The sequence below is a fragment of the Canis aureus genome, chromosome 36 (genome assembly GCF_053574225.1).
Source record: "Canis aureus isolate CA01 chromosome 36, VMU_Caureus_v.1.0, whole genome shotgun sequence".
Classification (NCBI taxonomy): domain Eukaryota; kingdom Metazoa; phylum Chordata; class Mammalia; order Carnivora; family Canidae; genus Canis; species Canis aureus.
Genome location: NC_135646.1, coordinates 29,626,381 through 29,644,116, shown reverse-complemented (window position 1 = coordinate 29,644,116; position 17,736 = coordinate 29,626,381). Strand labels below are relative to the sequence as shown.

General features: G+C 40.4%; 1 long non-coding RNA gene across 2 annotated transcripts; it reads right to left on the bottom strand.

The window, feature by feature from the left end:
• Window positions 1–47: 47 nt before the first annotated feature.
• LOC144305847 (uncharacterized) lies at window positions 48–17,416 on the bottom strand. Of its 2 annotated transcripts, none has more exons than XR_013372868.1 (5): window positions 17,322–17,416; window positions 5,606–5,724; window positions 3,546–3,688; window positions 2,446–2,671; window positions 48–468 (listed from the first exon to the last, which is right to left on the bottom strand). It is a non-coding gene; the product is annotated as an uncharacterized LOC144305847 (long non-coding RNA). The 2 variants fall into 2 exon arrangements; XR_013372869.1 differs by lacking the exon at window positions 48–468 and adding an exon at window positions 1,543–1,847.
• Between the last annotated feature and the right edge of the window lie 320 nt (window positions 17,417–17,736).

The window sequence follows — 17,736 nt, the reverse complement described above, 5'->3', positions numbered from 1 at the left end:
AAGCCCTAATTTTTTTACCACTAATTCCAATGTGGGTTGACTAAAAGCAGCAACATGTCTGGATTTGTCAGGGTAGGCTGCTTTCTGTAACAATTAGTTAACCTCTGGGTTTTAGAATCTGGGTAATTTTTTCTTTTGTTTACCTGAATTTTACTGTTTTTCTATACTCTCGGTGGTTTAAGACAACAGAATTTATTAATTGCATATGTTAATCATTTGGTGTTGGGGTTTGACAAATGGCCTTCCGTGCGGTGATTTAGGGACCTGGGCTCCTCCTTCCTGAGACTTTGCCGTCCTCCAAGGTTTCAGAGGCCTCAGCGTTGAGCAACGGAGGAGAAGAACGGAGGAGAACGGCAGGGAGGATCAGGGGCCAGGCTCCACAGCATATTATCATTCCACCCACATGGCGTTAGCCAAAAAAAATCACAATCATGTTTAGCCTCAGGGGGCCTGGGATATGTAGTCTTGCTGTGTGCAGAGGAAGAAAAGAAATCAATTTGGCGAGTGTCTACTACAACGTCCCTCACATGACCTGAATACATACATACGGGGAAGAAAAACTAGGCATTCTGATTAGAGTTAGAGGTATCTGGGGGAAAACATATTATATCTCTTGCCTTATCCTTATTTCCTTCATTTATAGTTTTATGTTGCTCTCCACAAGCTCTTCATCTTATTTTTTAAAGAACCAGTTTTTAAGAACTTTAATATTCTGCTTTGTTGAGAGTATACAGAAGTGAACATGATAACACTCAGCTGGTTGGAACTGGTTGGAATGTAAGCTGATAACCTTACTGAAGGGAAATTTACCTAAATGAATCAAAACCCTAAAAAAAGTATAGTTAATAATTCTACTTCTAGAATTTTAGCCAGGAGAAATAAACAGATATTATAAACAGACACCGGGTACAAGTGTCTTTAGCATAGCATTGCTAATAATGGTGAAACACTTCTATGACACGTGTCCAGCAATGGAAGGTAACTTAATACTACTTCTAATAAAATATCATGTGGCCAAGAATGATGCCGCAAATGTCTATATAGTAGTATCAAACAATGTCCCGTATACATTAAAAAATATCAGTTTATAAATCTCTATGTCTGGGACACAGAGACCCATTTTGATTTTTTTTAAATGATTATATACACACACACTATATATTAAATCAAAATCAAAATGGAAATATTTGAGGCATAGATTTATAAACTGACGATTTTATATATATAAAATTGTTTTGCTTATGTTTTCTAATTTTCCAACATAAACAAGTGATATTCTCTAAAAAAGAAATTTAGTTTTTATCTTATTTACTTTCTAAAAGATTTATTTATTTGAGAGAGAGAAAGAGAACTCGCAGGAGTAGGGGGACGCGAAGAGGGAGAAGGAGAGACAGAAGCAGGGAGCGGTAAGCAGGGAGCCTATGTGGGGCTAATCCAAGGACCCTGGGATCATGACCTGAGCTGAAGGCAGATAATTGACTGAGCCACCAAGGTGCCCCTAGATTTTTTATTTTATAGCAAAAAAATGAAAACCCCCTAATATTTAAAACAGAAACACAGAGTTTTTATCCATGTACATCTCAAAGAAAAAACACAAAACAAAATGCCACCTGGTTACCCACAGGGGCTCTATCTTCAGGCCCCCAAGCCCGAGCACCTGGAGCAGTCCTAGCTCTCAGGGTGTGTGGGTGGGTGGGTACGGGGTTGGGGAACCCAAGTTCTGGGTGCAGGCCCTTGTCTCAGTGCTCGGCTTAGACAAACCGTGGAGTCCACGCATAGCTGCTGCTCTTCATTCCTCACCTCCCTCTTCTGACAATGGTCTGCTTTCTTTCCTCTGAGTAGGAAACCTGCAGAGGCAGCTGGCTTGTGATATTTTGTGTAGGCATGTGAGTTATATGCAAATCACATGGAAAGACAGTCAGAATCTTTTCTCAGATGGTCCAAGTCAAGAATATTTGTCTAGTTGCCTTGAGTCTGTATTATACCTAAAAGAGGCCACACACTTCTGATATTTCGCCTACTTAATTTCTTCCAGAATTAAATTGCTGTCAGAAGAGGTTCCAGCTTTTTGCAGTTCACTATTCATTTTGGAGTTATCCATGCATGCATGCTTACAAAAGTTAAATTATTTTCAAAGATAGAATAATTTTTCTACCTCAATTGAATTCAGAATAAGAGCCAGAACATGATAATTTCATCCAAGAATCAAAATCTTTATCTTCAAATAATTTGTAATATGGACTTATATAACAGCCAAGTGACAAAAACACTTGTAATTACTTCAGATATTGAGAATAGTGATTTTATGAACTGTAGACTTCACTCAGTAAAGTCATGTATCTCTGTCACAGACACACATCCCAAATATTATTAATATCTGTTAAAATTATAGCAGTTATACTTAAAGATTAATCGAAAGCAGTGTACTTTTTAAAAAGATAATACCTATAATCAAACATCAAAGCCAATCTTGGTTTTCTATTAAAGACCAACATCTGGGACGTCTGGGTGGCTCAGTGGTTGAGCGTCTGCCTTTGGCTCCAGATGTGATCCTGGGGTCCCGGGATCGAGTCCTGCATCAGGCTCCCACGCATGGGGCCTGCTTCTCCCTCTGCCTGCGTCTCTGCCTCTCTCTCTCTCCGTGTGTCTCTCATGAATGGATGAATGAAATCTTAAAAACAAACAAACAAACAAACAAACAAACAAACAAAACTTTTATTCAATCAGTGAGTTTACTCTCTTCGGAAATCACTGTATTATGGAACTCAGGAAAAAAACAGAACACACCAAGATGTTGCTTGGTTTGCTAAACTGTAACATCTTGTGCCAGCCTAGGCTATTTTATGGTTTTTCAAAAACAGGTTGAAAAAAGGGGAGGTAGGGATCCCTGGGTGGCGCAGCGGTTTGGCGCCTGCCTTTGGCCCAGGGCGCGATCCTGGAGACCCGGGATCGAATCCCACGTCGGGCTCCCGGTGCATGGAGCCTGCTTCTCCCTCTGCCTGTGTCTCTGCCTCTCTCTCTCTCTCTCTCTCTCTCTCTTTGTGTGACTATCATAAATAAATTTTAAAAAAATTAAAAAAAAAAGGGGGAGGTACTGATAATTCCATGTTACGCATTCTGACTTTACTGGTTGGCAGTGAGAATTCTCTTTCCTGACAGAGAAGAGGAAGATGTTAACTCTCACAGTCATTCAGGATTCTCATGGGAGGTAAAAGGGAATTAGCCCCCCAACGGGAGAGAGAATAAAGAGCTAGCGCTGAGGTGGAAAGGCCCAGGGAGGAGATTAGAGACAGGGCCCTTCTGCCTCCTCTGGGAGCTCCCTGGTGGACTCCTGCCAAGTGTTACCATAAGCCACTGTCTGCTAAGGTGCAGCTTTTGCAACCACAAAGGACACCAGGAGCAACCCAAAAGATATGTCCTGGGGGAGACCTTGCACTCGGTCCTCAATGTTCTTGCTCCCCTTGAAGATCTTGTCTGTCTCCTCATCATTGGCTATGCCCTTGGGAGAACCTGCTCTAAATGCTGATCATTGGCTCCTGACTCACCATGCCCAGCATCTCACTTCCTCAGCTTGATCATTGGTCAAAAGATGTTGGTCAGCCTGGGACTTCCTTCCCCAACCACAGTCCCCAGCCCCGGGCCAATGGGCACAGCACCTTCCCTGTTGAACTCAATGTGAGGAGGTTCACTGTATTGGGGCCGGAAGAAGACACAGAAAGAAGCTCACTGAACTCACCTGAGAATTCCCCTAGAATTGTGTTGGGAGCAGCTGGAAGGGCTGGTGTAATTACAAGGCAATCGAGTGTATAGCATGTTCTCTAATAACCAGAGATCATACAGTAAAAGGTGAGAGAAAAGTAAAATTTGGCAACTCAAGCTTGTTCTGATTTGAATCTCTTTGACAAAGAAACTGTATGATGTTTTCTTATGACAGCCATCATGTTCCCACCCACTCATTTCACCCATCCTCTAATGGCCTCCCTTCCGGACAACTCTTAGCTTCCAACACTTACCTTGTTGCTCTTACCCTGATTCTCCCACCTATCAATCAGTGAATCCATTTACATGCCCTTGAACCCGTTCACTGTTACATCAGGCACCATGGTTTCTGCGGGGTGTCTCTGTGTGTGTAGGCATGTAGAACATGCATTTCAGTAGGTGAACAGGTTCTTTGGTCAACCTGCGTAGCTATATTATCACATGGTGTACTGTGTAGGTGCATGCACCTCTACTGTGTGGATGGTTGAATTCTGATGGTGGTTGAAAACCAACCATCTTTATATACAAAGTACAGACTGTAGGTTTGTAGGTGTGTATATACCAAGAGGTAGGTAACACTTGCCTTTATCTGGGTATCTGTGTTTAGGTACCTGGGTTGTGTTTATGCATGTATAAGTCTACAACTGCATACATCTGCATGCATGTCTCAAGGCACAGCCAATGGCTTCCCATAAAGGAAGCTGTCTCCGAATCTTCCTGCCTAGCTATGTCACCTTCTAATTTTGGTGGGGGAATCCCAGGGGAAGGGATTTCTATTATGGTTAAAATATATGTAACATAACATTTACCATTTCAATCGATTTTAAGTGTACAATTCAGTGGCATTAATTACATTCACACCATCAGACAAATAATCACCACTTCCTATTCCCTCCATTTTTCACCCAAACAGAAACTCTGTGACCATTAATCAATAACTCCCTTCTCTCAACCCTGATAACTTCTAATCTATTTTCTGTCTCTTTGAATTTGCTTATTCTAGATATTTCATATTCTTACATAAAATGGACAATTATATAATTTTTGTGCCTGGCTTATGTTACTTAGCATAATGTTTTCTTTTTTTTTCGAGGCAAAAACATTTATTCACTTTTGTGTTGCACAAGGGTAAGAACCACATTATCTAGATTCACTTTAGGTAACAATAATTTAAAAGTAAATAAATGGATGTGTTTATGAACTTGGATGCTTATGTGTGGATTTGGAGGTTTTTCACTATCTAATTCTCTACTCTCTGAAATGAATCTTAAATAATTGGGGTACCTACAAAAGTAGCTTACATTTAAGACCAAAGAATAATGAAATGAATAGTGTCTGTATTTCACAAATGAGGTTATTCAAATGGACATGTAGCTGAGTTAATGATTACTTGGAGATATGAGGGTGTCACATATGAAAGTCTTTATGAGTGTGTGTGTGTGTGTGTGTGTGTGTGTGTGTGTTAGATGAGATGGCTGAATGTCACCGTTTTGGAAATGAATTTAGCCCATTAGAGCTTTCCATGCTGAGAACAGATGATCTTCTACTAGACTTTATCTCCTAAAGAAGTTTTTTTCATTATAGAATTATGTCCACTTAGAGAAAAAAATGGAGAAAAGAGAAAAGATATAAGAACTATGTCTTTGTTAATAAACTAAGGCATTCCTTGATATGTGTGTGTGTGTGTGTGTGTGTGTGTGTGTGTGTGTTTTCTTAAAAAAAAGAACTTCTTATTAGCTCTTTGGCTCTCTGCTGAGATAAGGGTCAATCAGCCTGGAACAATGTTTAGTCTTGCTTTATTCTGGCCCTTTTCCATAGTTGGTCAGACCCTCTGTTACTCTCTTACCTCTCCTGATATAAGATCCTCCAAGGACCTCCCAAAGATGGTCAATAGTCATGGATCTGAGAATTGTCTCTGAGTCAATGGTGCAAGACCAACAATTCTCTGGCTCTGGAATTTGGGAGCTGTGGAAGAGAATTGTTAGTGCCTACTCAATAGCCTTTTCCTTATTAATAGCTCCCCAATTTTGTTGTGGGCAATAAGGTACTTAGGAAAAACAAACAGAAAGCTCCAAATGAACAAAAACTACATTTCCCATTTTTCCTTGCAGCTAGAGATTATCACTCACCCAGCTCTGAATTAGGCATAAGCAAAAGTTTTTGGATGGGGCTTTCAGTAAAGATCTTTAAAATGAAGTTGGCAGCTAACAAATGCCTTTTGCCCTGTGTACTCTGTCCTTCTTCCTGGCTGGATTCTAGAAGCAATGTTAGAAGCCCTCTTAAAACTATGGCAGCCATAAGAGAAAGGTTAAGATGTCACAGAGGTATAAAGACGGATATCACTCTGCTGCTGCCCCAATGCTCACTACCATCTACCTCTTTTTACACAAGAAAAACCCCTAATTTGTTTAAGCCATTGGCCTTGGAGTCTCCTCAACCAGTGGCCCAACTGAATTCTCACTGATACAGAAGCTTCAAGATGAAATAATTTGAGCCAATGGACTTCTACATATCTTGTTGGTAAATTATATTTAGGGTAAATATTATAAAGGAATTCTAGGTGGCCAACATAACAGTGGTGGTATAAATCTGAATCTCCCACCTTACTCCCTCACAGAAAACACAACGAACTGGCAGCCCCAGTGGCTCAGTGGTTTAGCGCCTGCCTTCAGCCCAGGGCCTGATCCTGGAGACCTGGGACTGAGTCCCATGTCAGGCTCCCTGCATGGAGCCTGCTTCTCCCTCTGCCTGTGTCTCTGCCTCTCTCTCTCTGTCTGTCTCTCATGAATAAATAAATAAAATCTTACAAAAAAAAAAAAGAAAGAAAACACAAAGAACAAGATCAAATAACACTATATAATGCCCATGTCTTCCCAATAACTAGAAAACATAGAATGTCTAAATTTCAAATTAACTGTAAATAGAAAAACAAACACTGAACCCCAGCAAGCTGCCCCCACATTCCTGATGCAAGTCCCTCTCAGAAAAACAAGTTTTGAGAAAAACTGTACAGAATATAGAAAAGGGGAGCTAGTGGTGGACTTAAGATTGATCTAAAACCACCACCCGAAAGAGGAAGTCCACCCTAATTCTGAAAATACTGAAAAAACGTGCTGGTAGATCAGAACACTTACAACAGGAAAGGTACTTAGCCACGTGTGTGAGGTGCAAGGAGGCAGTCTTGGGAAGATAAAGTTTTGGGCAGAGGGGTGAAAATACCGTAGAGGTGACTCTCAGAAATTATGCACAATAAGTGGAAAAGACGTGAGGGGCAAATTTAGGAACATATCAGATCCTCTAGCCCTCTAAAATGGAAATTAATTAATTAATTAATTAATTGAAGGAAGCATAATCTCTTTTCCTATCATTCCTCTTCCATAAAATAATTAATTAATCATTAAAAAGAAAAAAGAAAATCATACTTTACTACACTGACAGAAGAGGGCACTCTTGATCCAGAAATCTTGCAACCACCCCACACCATTCAGCCCTGTCCATGGAAATGCAGATCAGTCTTCATCCAAGCAAAATCATTAAAATAAAAATAAAAATAAAAGGAATCTAAAAAACAAATAAACTAAATAAATAAAGGAATCCAAACAATTCAACTCATTAAAAACTCCTCTTGCAAATAATGGCAAAGTGGGAGAAAACTCACCAACTGTCCAAACTGAATTATATATCCTCAAGCAAGCATTTGGGAATATGAGAAATGTCTTTAATCATGAATTCAAAAACTATGTACAGGAACAGACAAAAATCCAGGAAGAAATGAGATGAGAGTTGACTGAACTCAGGAAAGAAACAGAATAAGCATTACACTGTGTTACCTATATGATTTGAGAATACTAAGATATTTTATATATGTACATACATATACATCCATCCTTCAGGGTACATTCTGGTGATTTCTCCACTGTTTAGCTTTTCAGAATTCATCCTGGTTGGGCATGACCTTTGAGACATGCAATAAATTGTGTCTGCTATTATTGCTGTTATCATCATTATTGGCAATTGATTGCTTAAGAACAGCAGGGGAGGGGTGGGAACCCTCAGAAATATGTCCAGGGCAAAATTGTAGAGTTTATCATACTCTAGTGCCCACTGAGGCCTAGGCTTGACTTTACGGATGAGAAGACTGAGATTTAGGGAGGTTTTCAGAGTGGCCCGAAGCCGTTAGTGACAGGGCAATGGAAAAAGCCTTCCTTTCCTCCTCTCTCCTCTTTTCTTCCTCTTGCTTCAGAAGAAAAAAAGGACTGCCTCCTCTCTGAATCCACCTTCCAACACCCTCCAGATGCTAGGACCTCATCCTTTAAAGCAGGATCTCTCTTTTATATTCACTTTCTCCTTTTCCTCTGACCCATCACCCCAAACTGAAGCTAAGTTGGCTAAGCATCCAACTCCTGATTTTGGCTCGGGTCATGATCTCAGGGTCACGGGATTGAGCCCTGCGTTGTCCTCTGTGCTCAGCACAGAGTTTGCTTGAGAGTCTCGCTCTCTCTCCCTCTCCCATAGCCCCTCCCCTGCTCATGCACACACACTCTCTCTCTAAAATAAATAAAAATAAAATCTTTAAAACTTCCAAAGGTGAACAATACTAGCTGTCAGTTCTTCCCCCTACTCACTCCTAAAACTCTTACTCTCTGTTTCTCGCCTCATTCTCTCTGAAAACTATCTTGTTCAACAACCGTTAGCTACTCTCTTTTAGACACTCTTATTCTCTGCCTTCTTGGATCCACAGTCTTCTTTCTCTAGGCAATTCTACAACTAGTCGTTCTCCTTTTCTGGCTTGTCTTCCTCTTACATGTAAGCATTACCGAAGGTTCTCCACTACCTTCTTTTTCTGCCCTCACAGCTACAAATTGCAAGTAAACCTTTCCAGGCTCATCAACTTCTTGGGTGCCTCTCCCAAGTGACCTACTAGACATCATCCCTGGGTTCCAGGAGGTACCTGGAGCTCAACGTGTCTGAATCTAAATTTTGTACCTTCTTCAATTCTGGACCTCCTCCCAATCTCCAATCCAGCCTCAAGTGGCTCATATCATCCTTTCCTCTATCCTCTACACTAAACCATTCACAAATTCAACTAAAAACACTGAATATTTAGTACATGCAGGCACTGGTTATGGGCCTGGGGCTAGAAAGTGAATAAACACCCTTTCTACAATTGTGCTTAAAAACTCAGTGAAAACCTGTCCAATGAGCATATACAACTTTCCTTCCATCCTCACTGTCATCCTTTTCACCTCCATTGTCACCCTTTAAGATCAAATTAGCATCACCTCTTTCCTACACTAATAAATCAGCCCCTCTGAAACCCAGCCTTGGTTGAGTTGAGTTGATCTCTGTACTCCTTGTACATTTTTTTAGTTTAACATATCTAGTCCTGTTTCGATGTTTCCCTCTAGATGGAATGCTCCCCTTGATCTCTCCATGATATGCCTTATCTGTCTTTTAAGCCCCATTTCAAATTCCAGGCACTCTTTGATGCTTTCCCTGACTTCCTGAGATGGGGTTATCTTCCTCTAAACTCATGCGGACTTGCTCTCTGTACCAGCCAGGACTCTTGCCCGAGCTGCTTGCCTCACAAATTATGATTAGAAGCAGAAACCTGCCTTATGTGATAGGAACGTACATCAGGATTGAGCCCTGATCAACTGAGTGATCAACTTCAAGAGCAATTATTCCACCATTACTTTATTTATATGACTTTTTTTTTTCTGGAGATTTGACTACTACCAGAGAAGCTGAATGTGGTAGGGTCACTTTTGTCTAGTGCCTCAAAGGAAATAATGTGGGACTTCAAGAAAGTCACATGAGTTCTCTGGACCTCAGTTTTATTATCTAGAAAATGGAAAGCCTGTACTAGATGATTTTCAGTGCTCTTTCAGATCTAATATTCTATAATTAAGGCTTTGAGGGGATTTGACTGGGAACAGTCTGTTGATAGACTAATCCAACATCTATTCCCAGCCCCTCTCCTTTTCTTATCTTCTCTATAGAAGTTGGAAAAGCCAGATGTCCTCTTTACCAGCCTTCCTTGCAGTTAGTAATGGCTATGTAACCTAGTTCTGGTCAATGAGTCATAAGCAGAACTCTAGTATGGGGAAATCTAAGAAGCCATTTGCTTTTCGAAGGAAAGAAGTGACATCACTCCTGTGGTAGGCAGAGTTCTCAGATGGCCTCTGGTGTGCACGCCCTGTAGGATCCCCTCCCTTGAGTATGGGTAGAACCTCCATGATTATGTTACTAATCGGTTGACTTTGAGTCAATCAAAAAAGATTATCCTGGTGGGCCTACCTAATCAGGCAAACTTTTCAAAAGAGATCATTTCCTGCTGGCCTCTTAAAAGAAAGCAGCCAGCCATGTTTTGAACCGCTGCGGAGCATTCTCTAGCAGGTGAGAGCCTCAGCCCGAGGAACTGAATTCTACCAACTATCAGTGAGCTTCAGAGAGGACCCTGGGCCTCCGAATGACAGGCCCCAGCTGACATCTTGACTGCAGTCTGGTGACTCCTTGAGCAGAGAATTCAATTAACCACTGACCAGACTCTTGACCCATAGAAACTGTGAGATAACAAATTTGTGTTAAGTTCCTATGTTTGTGGTAATTTGTAACACAACAAAAGAAAACTAATACAACTCCTTTCCACTTAATCTCAAAGCTGAGCACTTAAAAACCATCTCGTTATCATAAAGGAAAAGTCAAATACATCACAGAATCTCTGGCCTAGACCTCTTGCCTGTCTATACCATGGTCACTAGCTGCTTTTCTCCAAACCTTTTTTATACCAGAAAAAGAAATGTCTACTTGTATAAGCCAATACAAGTTACCAAGGCATTTTTTTTACTTGCATTTGAAATCATTTCCAACTAATACAGCAAACTTATGAAAGTAGCATGACCAAATTTTTATTGGTTACATAACCAATAAAAATTGGCAAACATTTATAAGGACTCTATAATGTTATGGATAGAAACACACACATACACCAGAAAAAAAAAAAAACAACAACTTTGCTCTCAGTAGGCTCATAACTTAGTGTTGGAGGAGGGGGTGGTGAGGAACAGTAAGAGGGGGTGGACAGAGAAATCTGGGTACAATTAAAATACGGAGTGATTTAGGTGAGTTAGGCTATGATAAGTGTAAGAAGGTATTTGGAAAGCTCAAACAAGGGATACCTAGGATAGACTTTAGGGCTGGCCTGGGAGGGAAGCCCTGGATCTGGAGGTTCAGAACATGGAGCAGAACTACGAGGGGTGAGTGCATGTCCCTCAGGAGGGAAATCCTAGGAGTAGAGATCAGTCGGTCAAATAATCGACAGCTACCAAATACCTGGTGTGAGGCTGGGGAATGTGCCAGATGCTCTAGGCAAATAGAGACATGGAGCACATGGTGCTGGCCCCAGGTCAGTGTAACCATACCTCATTCCCTGATGGAGCAGCATGAGAGCCCTCCCTTGTCCAAGGAAATGGAAATGACACCTGATACTGCATCTTGGCGTCTGCTCCTCAGGTTAGTGCCTTTGGCAGCTGCCCCAGATCTAACCACATCCAGAGAGCAGCTTACCCTCGGAAGAAACGGGGACAAGTTTCTTCAGGAATGTGTTGTGTACAGAGAATTCAAGAAAATAGATATGGGTTTGACAGGGAAGACAAGCCCTCCAGCTTTCGAAGTAGAATCTTGGAGGTGTTCAGGCTTCATCAAACCACATCATCTCTCCTCTCAACTTATGCTTCTTACAGCTTAGGATTTTGCTTGGAAATTAGACAGCCCCTATAAATATCCTTTAAATAAGTAAAAGAATATGTCAAAATAATAAAATGTGAATTCTGAAATAGGGCCTAGAGAAAAACACTGGAGGTAAAAAGACTTAAGGCAGATACCGTTGTAGGAAGCTGAGAAGAGCAACAAAACAAATCTTATTTCATCCTTGACCTGTTTTCATCATGTTTGAGGAGCAAAGATGATTTGGAATGTTAAAATAAGAGGTAACTCAGGGGCAAGGGGAACTATGTGTTTTTATCTGGGAGGACATCCAGTCAAGCCTCCCCTGGTTTTCTCAGGATGCTGAGGAAGCTTCCTGTGTGGCAGCAGGTAAGGAGTTTGCCTGGGGCCTAGAGGTTTGATTTTTTTTTTCAATTTTTTAAAATATCAGATTGACTGAGGTTTAATATATATAAAAATATATTGTATATACATATGTAATATATAATACAATAAGATTCATCCTTTTTGTGTGTATGTACTGTTTGATGATATTTGACAAATGTGTACCGTAATGTAATCCACCATGAAGAAGACAGAGGACATTACCATCACCCCACAAAGCTCCCTCCTGCACCTTTGTAGTCAGCTACCCCTATCATAACCTCCAACCCTACAACTATGGAATTAATTTCTATCCATATAGTTTCGTCTTTTCCAGAATGTCTTATAAATGGAATCATACAGTGTATGGCCTTGTATATCTGGCTTCTTGCACTTAGCATAATGTAAGGCCAATCTTTAAAAGCTTTAATGTTGTCTGCCAAGGTCATCTTTCCTTGTGATTTAAGACTAAGTGCGTAAGCATCAATGTGCACACTTGCCTTAACAAATTCACTGGACTGTAGGTAGGCCCTGAATCAAACCTGCAGAATACTAAGCTGTTTCTCTTTGTTATCTATTTGGATGTGTGTCAAGCTACACTTTTACAGTGCAAACACTATGGTGGCAGTGAATTTATACACTAATGTTGCTCTACTTATTAGCATTTAGAAACACATAATTGCATGTTAATCAGTCAAGAGCATGTATAGGCCTATACTATTGGCCTCAAGGAACTTGCAAAGATAATTAAAAAGATAGCATATAACTGAATCTACAGAATTTTATTGCTGAAAGTGTTAGGGATCATCTAGTCAGAGCACCACAGAATTTCACAGGTGGCAGTGACCTTTAAGGTCTCCCAGACCCATCCATCGTCTCAGATTTGAATTTCCTCCAGGGCAGCAAAGTCTAAGAGCAGTCAAATAATGCAAATGTGTGAAACTAAGAGTAGAAAGTATGGGGCTTAAGAAGAAGGCATGGTAGGAGCTGTGGTCATTCAAATTCAATGTAAAAAATCAACACTGAAAAACCAATCACTATACATCTCTCTGCTTGAGTCAGTCCTTGGGTTGTCATATTGCAGTCTCTTCTCTACCATAGCTTCTCAAATTTTTAGCTAGTGTAACCTAGTGAGATCCTGACATATTCTCATTCTTACCAGTTCGTTGTGTGCCAGCCTGGCTTTCAACTGCCAGTCTAGCACCAGGTAGGCAGAAAGTGGCAGAGGACTAATGGTTTCCTGGAGTAGTTTTCAACCTCAACTGATGGAAATTTGTGTATGAATATCCCAGCTCTCAGTTTGTTGGAAGGATAAATGAGGTGAGTATTTTACACTAGCCTCCAGAATTTCCAAGTGCAATTAGAGTTCCTGTTTCTACATTGGACTCTTGTGTGAACAGTATATCCTTCACTTCCAGCATCCTTTCCTTGTCTTACATCCATATTTCCTGTCACTCTTTCCTGGGAATACCCACTGGATAAGCTACTCATGTGGATCCTCATCTTAGGGTCTACTTCTATAAGAAAATCTCAAGTTAATGTAGCCAGTAAATACTCAAACACCTCCAGAGATGAGGGACTCACTGCATCCCCAGACCCTTGAGACTGTCTTGGGAAATCTCTGACCCACAGAAATATCTTCCCCTTACAAAAGTAAACTGTCTTTCTACGACTGGCTAATGGTTCATTCATGGGACGAGAAATATTCCTCTTTAGAAAAAAACCATTCGACCCAATTCTTAAATTGTTTAATTATTCTTGAATATATTCTACATTTCACTCATTTATCTATGAAATAAAAATTGTTAATTGTTATACAAAACCAGGAGTAAGAATCTGGAGTGAAAAATGCCCAGGAGGGGGAAGGTTGGAAGATGATAATGGACTTTCCTTATTACATGAGATGGAAACTAGATCCATAGTTAGTTAAATGTTAAAGGAATCCAGAAGACTGGAGAACATGAGATCCTTTGTTTACATGGATAGCACATGTATTAGATATAACTTATGGTCTTAGTTTTTCACTTGGGGAAGGGTCATGAAAAATGTGCTATGTCTTCATGTTCACCCTGACAGTTCTCAGGCACTGAAATTCGTTTCCCAGTCAAATGTCTGTTTGTTCCCATATGTAGTACCTAGTAGGGCATCGAACACTTGGTAAAGGTGCTTGTGTGGCATTAAGTTCTCACCTTCCTTCCAAGAGGAATCTTTTGGGTTTAAAAGGTAGGTTTTGAATTGTCTGTTAGCATCTCCCTATTCCTTCCCACCTTAAGAGAGAAAGGAAGAGCTTCAGGAGAGCAAGGAGCTAGGTGAAATGGGGTGCAATAGACTTCAGTGCCCTGATGAACATCCCTTCTGACATTCTGTTTTTGAAATAAAATACTTCCTGAAGAGTTCAATGTATCAGTTTCCAAAGCTTGAGAGTACTTTGAGGACATACATGGCCATGTTTTCACAATCGATTTCTGGGATACACTGAAAGGACTGATCACTTGTTAATATGCTTTTTCTTATACAAGATATTCTGTGAATATGCACTCCTGAGTGTTTATGAATAGTTTTTCTTTGAAATTTTTCAAGGAGAGATAAACAAGTAATTACTGAATTCAAGGCTACACCTATTCCTCCCACTTCTCCATCTGATATAATTACAATAAGTCTGGGTTGCGCATATCTGAACATTTTCTGGGTTTGATTGTCAAGCAATCAAACAGCATTTCTCGCCCCCATTCAGACCCATAATTTAAAAGCTTCTCTACAGTGACACTTGGTGCGGTTTAATTATAATGCTCTTCAATCCAGAAAGCTATTTAAAGGACGATGGAAGCTGTGCATTTTCAGTCCTTTCTCTTAAAAACGATTCAGAAATGTATGTGTAGCTAATCCCAAATTGAAATTTGATACTCGTGTTGTGCATGACTTTGAGCAGCACTGCTTTTTCCTTTATGGAATGGCTGATATTTTAAAATACATGTTCCTTTCCACGAAGGAGTACCCCGCACAGTTATATCATTTTGAAACTTCTTCACCACAACAACTAGAAGCAAGCATGTAAAATTTCAAATTAATCTTCTGCATTCTGTTTTCAGCAAATACTTTTTCATTTCAAAATGAAATTCTCAAGCCCCAAATGGGTAGGTGTTTTAATTCAGCATTAAAATAAAGAACTGCTTTTTCTGGACATATTCTCTTCCCTTCCCTGGCAGTTACTGGTACCAACTTGCTCTTAATTATCTCCCATTCAATGCTAGTCATAACTACCCGCCTACTTCACACTCGGTCAGGCCCGCCCACAGTACTCACCCCAGCCCCCTCCAGCTGAATCATCTTCTTCCACCCACGTCCTTTCCCACTGCCATTTCCTTTCTCACTTCAGTGCTCTTTTCAGAGGGACATTCTTGCTTTTCCAAAGCTTTTTTTCTTCATTCTATGTTATGTCCCCATTATATTCTAGAAAACCGCAACTTGAAGGGACTTTTCTTCCCATCATTGAAGACAAATCATGCTTACTACATCATAGAATCAATGCTTATTAGCTACCCATTAATTCTTGCGCACCTTAGAGAAAAGGAGGGTTTGACATTCATTACCTCTAACATACAAAAGATAAAACAGACAGTTTGGGAAGTGTCTACCTTCGCAGAGACAAAGGAAATCTCAGGCCTGGGCAATTTAAGCAGTCAGCCTACATTTGACATTCCAGTTTTCAATACTCAACTCTCACTGATTTTTTTTTTTTTTTTGATTCTACACTAAAGTCCTTTCAAATCATTAACTCTCAAGTCTCCATTTTTTTGTTAGGCATAAATGCTGACTGAATGGCTTCTACAAAGTGTGGGAACCTGGAGGCACAAGGATTTGATACCTTGAAGGTATCCAAGCTCTGACCAAATGACAGAAACTTTGTGCTTATACTAGCCCAGACCATGAAAGCACAATTAAATGTTTCATCTGCATGCATTACCTACTTAGGAATCTCAACATTTTTTAGGAGGTATCCATGCATGAAGATAAATCCTGGGTATGTACAAGGACAAGTCACTTGCCATTATCTCACAAAGGTTCCTAACACAGATCCTGCAGTGACCCAACAAGCAAAGGGAGAAAAGAGGAAGCCAAGATCAAACGCTCAGTGATGGCCTCATCAGGGGGTCCCTATTCATTAAGCAGTTTACAGTTAAAAGAGATACCCTTGGCCCAACTCTTCATTGAAAAATGAGCTTCAAAGGCCTGACTTGTCCAAAGACATTAGGGAATTCGTTCAAAAAAAAAAAAAAAATTAGAAATAGGACCCAAGAATTGCCACTGACAAAAGGAAATCTGTCTCTGGAGAGCCTGGCACAGTGCCTTTCCCTTTTATCATTTCACCAAATCCTCACAATTACCCCACAGAAAGGCATCATTATCCCCATTTGACAGATAAAAAACCGAGAGTCAAGAAGGTAATTATCCCAAGTTCACATGCACACCGGGTGCCACTTCATTGCCCAAGCTCACAGCTTGTGTGTGCTCACCTGGGAGAGCCAGGCAGTGACCTGAGCTCCTCACCGTCCTCTGCGTGAAGGCTCACAGCCCTTCCTGCACTGTTATTCATGTGTTGATAACGTTATCATCTCTGTCTCCATAACTGAGAGCATGGAATTTTAGCCTTCTTTTGTGCCTTTTCTGCTATTTTGTTGTTGTCATTATTTTTTATTTCCTTTGTCTCTTTAGACATAAAGACCATTCCAAAAAACAGATGGCAAACGGGTCCTTTCACGTGTTATTGCCTGGAGTCCAACTGCCAGTGTGTTTTAGGAGACAAGAAAGTAATCCTGCTCTTAAAACCCTTAGCATTTTCCCCTAAGGACTGAATGGAAAGTCTTTTTCTTTTTTTTAGAGATTCATTCATTTATTTGAGAGAGAGAGAGTGGGGGAGGGGGCCGAGGGAGAGCCAGAGAATCCTCAAGCAGACTCCACACTCAGCATGGAGCCCAACATGGGGCTTGATCCCATGACCCTGAGATCATGACCTGAGCTAAAATCAGGAGTCAGCTGCTTAACCAACGGAGTCTCCCAGGAACCTCAATGAACGGAAAGTATTTATGAAGGAAGATGGATGAGGAATCAAAGATGGCAGCCCTGCCAGTGGGAAATGAACTGGGAGGAGGTGCTTAAGATTTTGGTTCTTACTCTAGGTTTGATTGGGTGGGAAAACCAAGATGAGGAGAAATGTGCTTTTATTATTTTAATTTATCTGCAGTCACACACAGTGGAATTCTAACTCAGAAAATAAAGGAATCTACATTTAAATAAAGTTCTGAGTTGTGTCACTAACAACCTCTGCATCAAAAACTAGGTAGGGAAAATGAAGAGATACAGATAATAAAAACAATAACATTTTCATTTGTAGTTTCTTTGAATATTTGTGAAAAGACCTTCCAAATCACAATAATATATGTTAGATGTGCACACAGTAACCTGGTACTCACTTTATTCAGTCATCCCCCTCTGTCTGTGAACCTTCTCGATGCCCCACCCAGATGCCTTGAACACATTCCCCTTCTCAGCTCTATGAGCTCATGCCTTTCCAATTGTTCAATCATCCCTAAAATTATTACCTCTCAAGATGTTTTTTTGTACTAACAGAAGTGTGGTGGTGACTTCCTTTGGACTATCTGTTGAAACAACCTTTTATTCACTGTAAAATGAAAGTCTAGATTAGATTATCATTAAGGTGTCTTCCAGGTCTTAAATTTTATGTGTTTCTAGTGTAATAATGTATTAGATCAACTAGCACGTATTGAGCACCTACTAAATGTCAGGCTCTGTACCAGAAATTGGGGGAATCAGGATGTGGTCCATCAACCACCTTATTCTCTGGCAAGGGAGAGGAGATCGGAAATG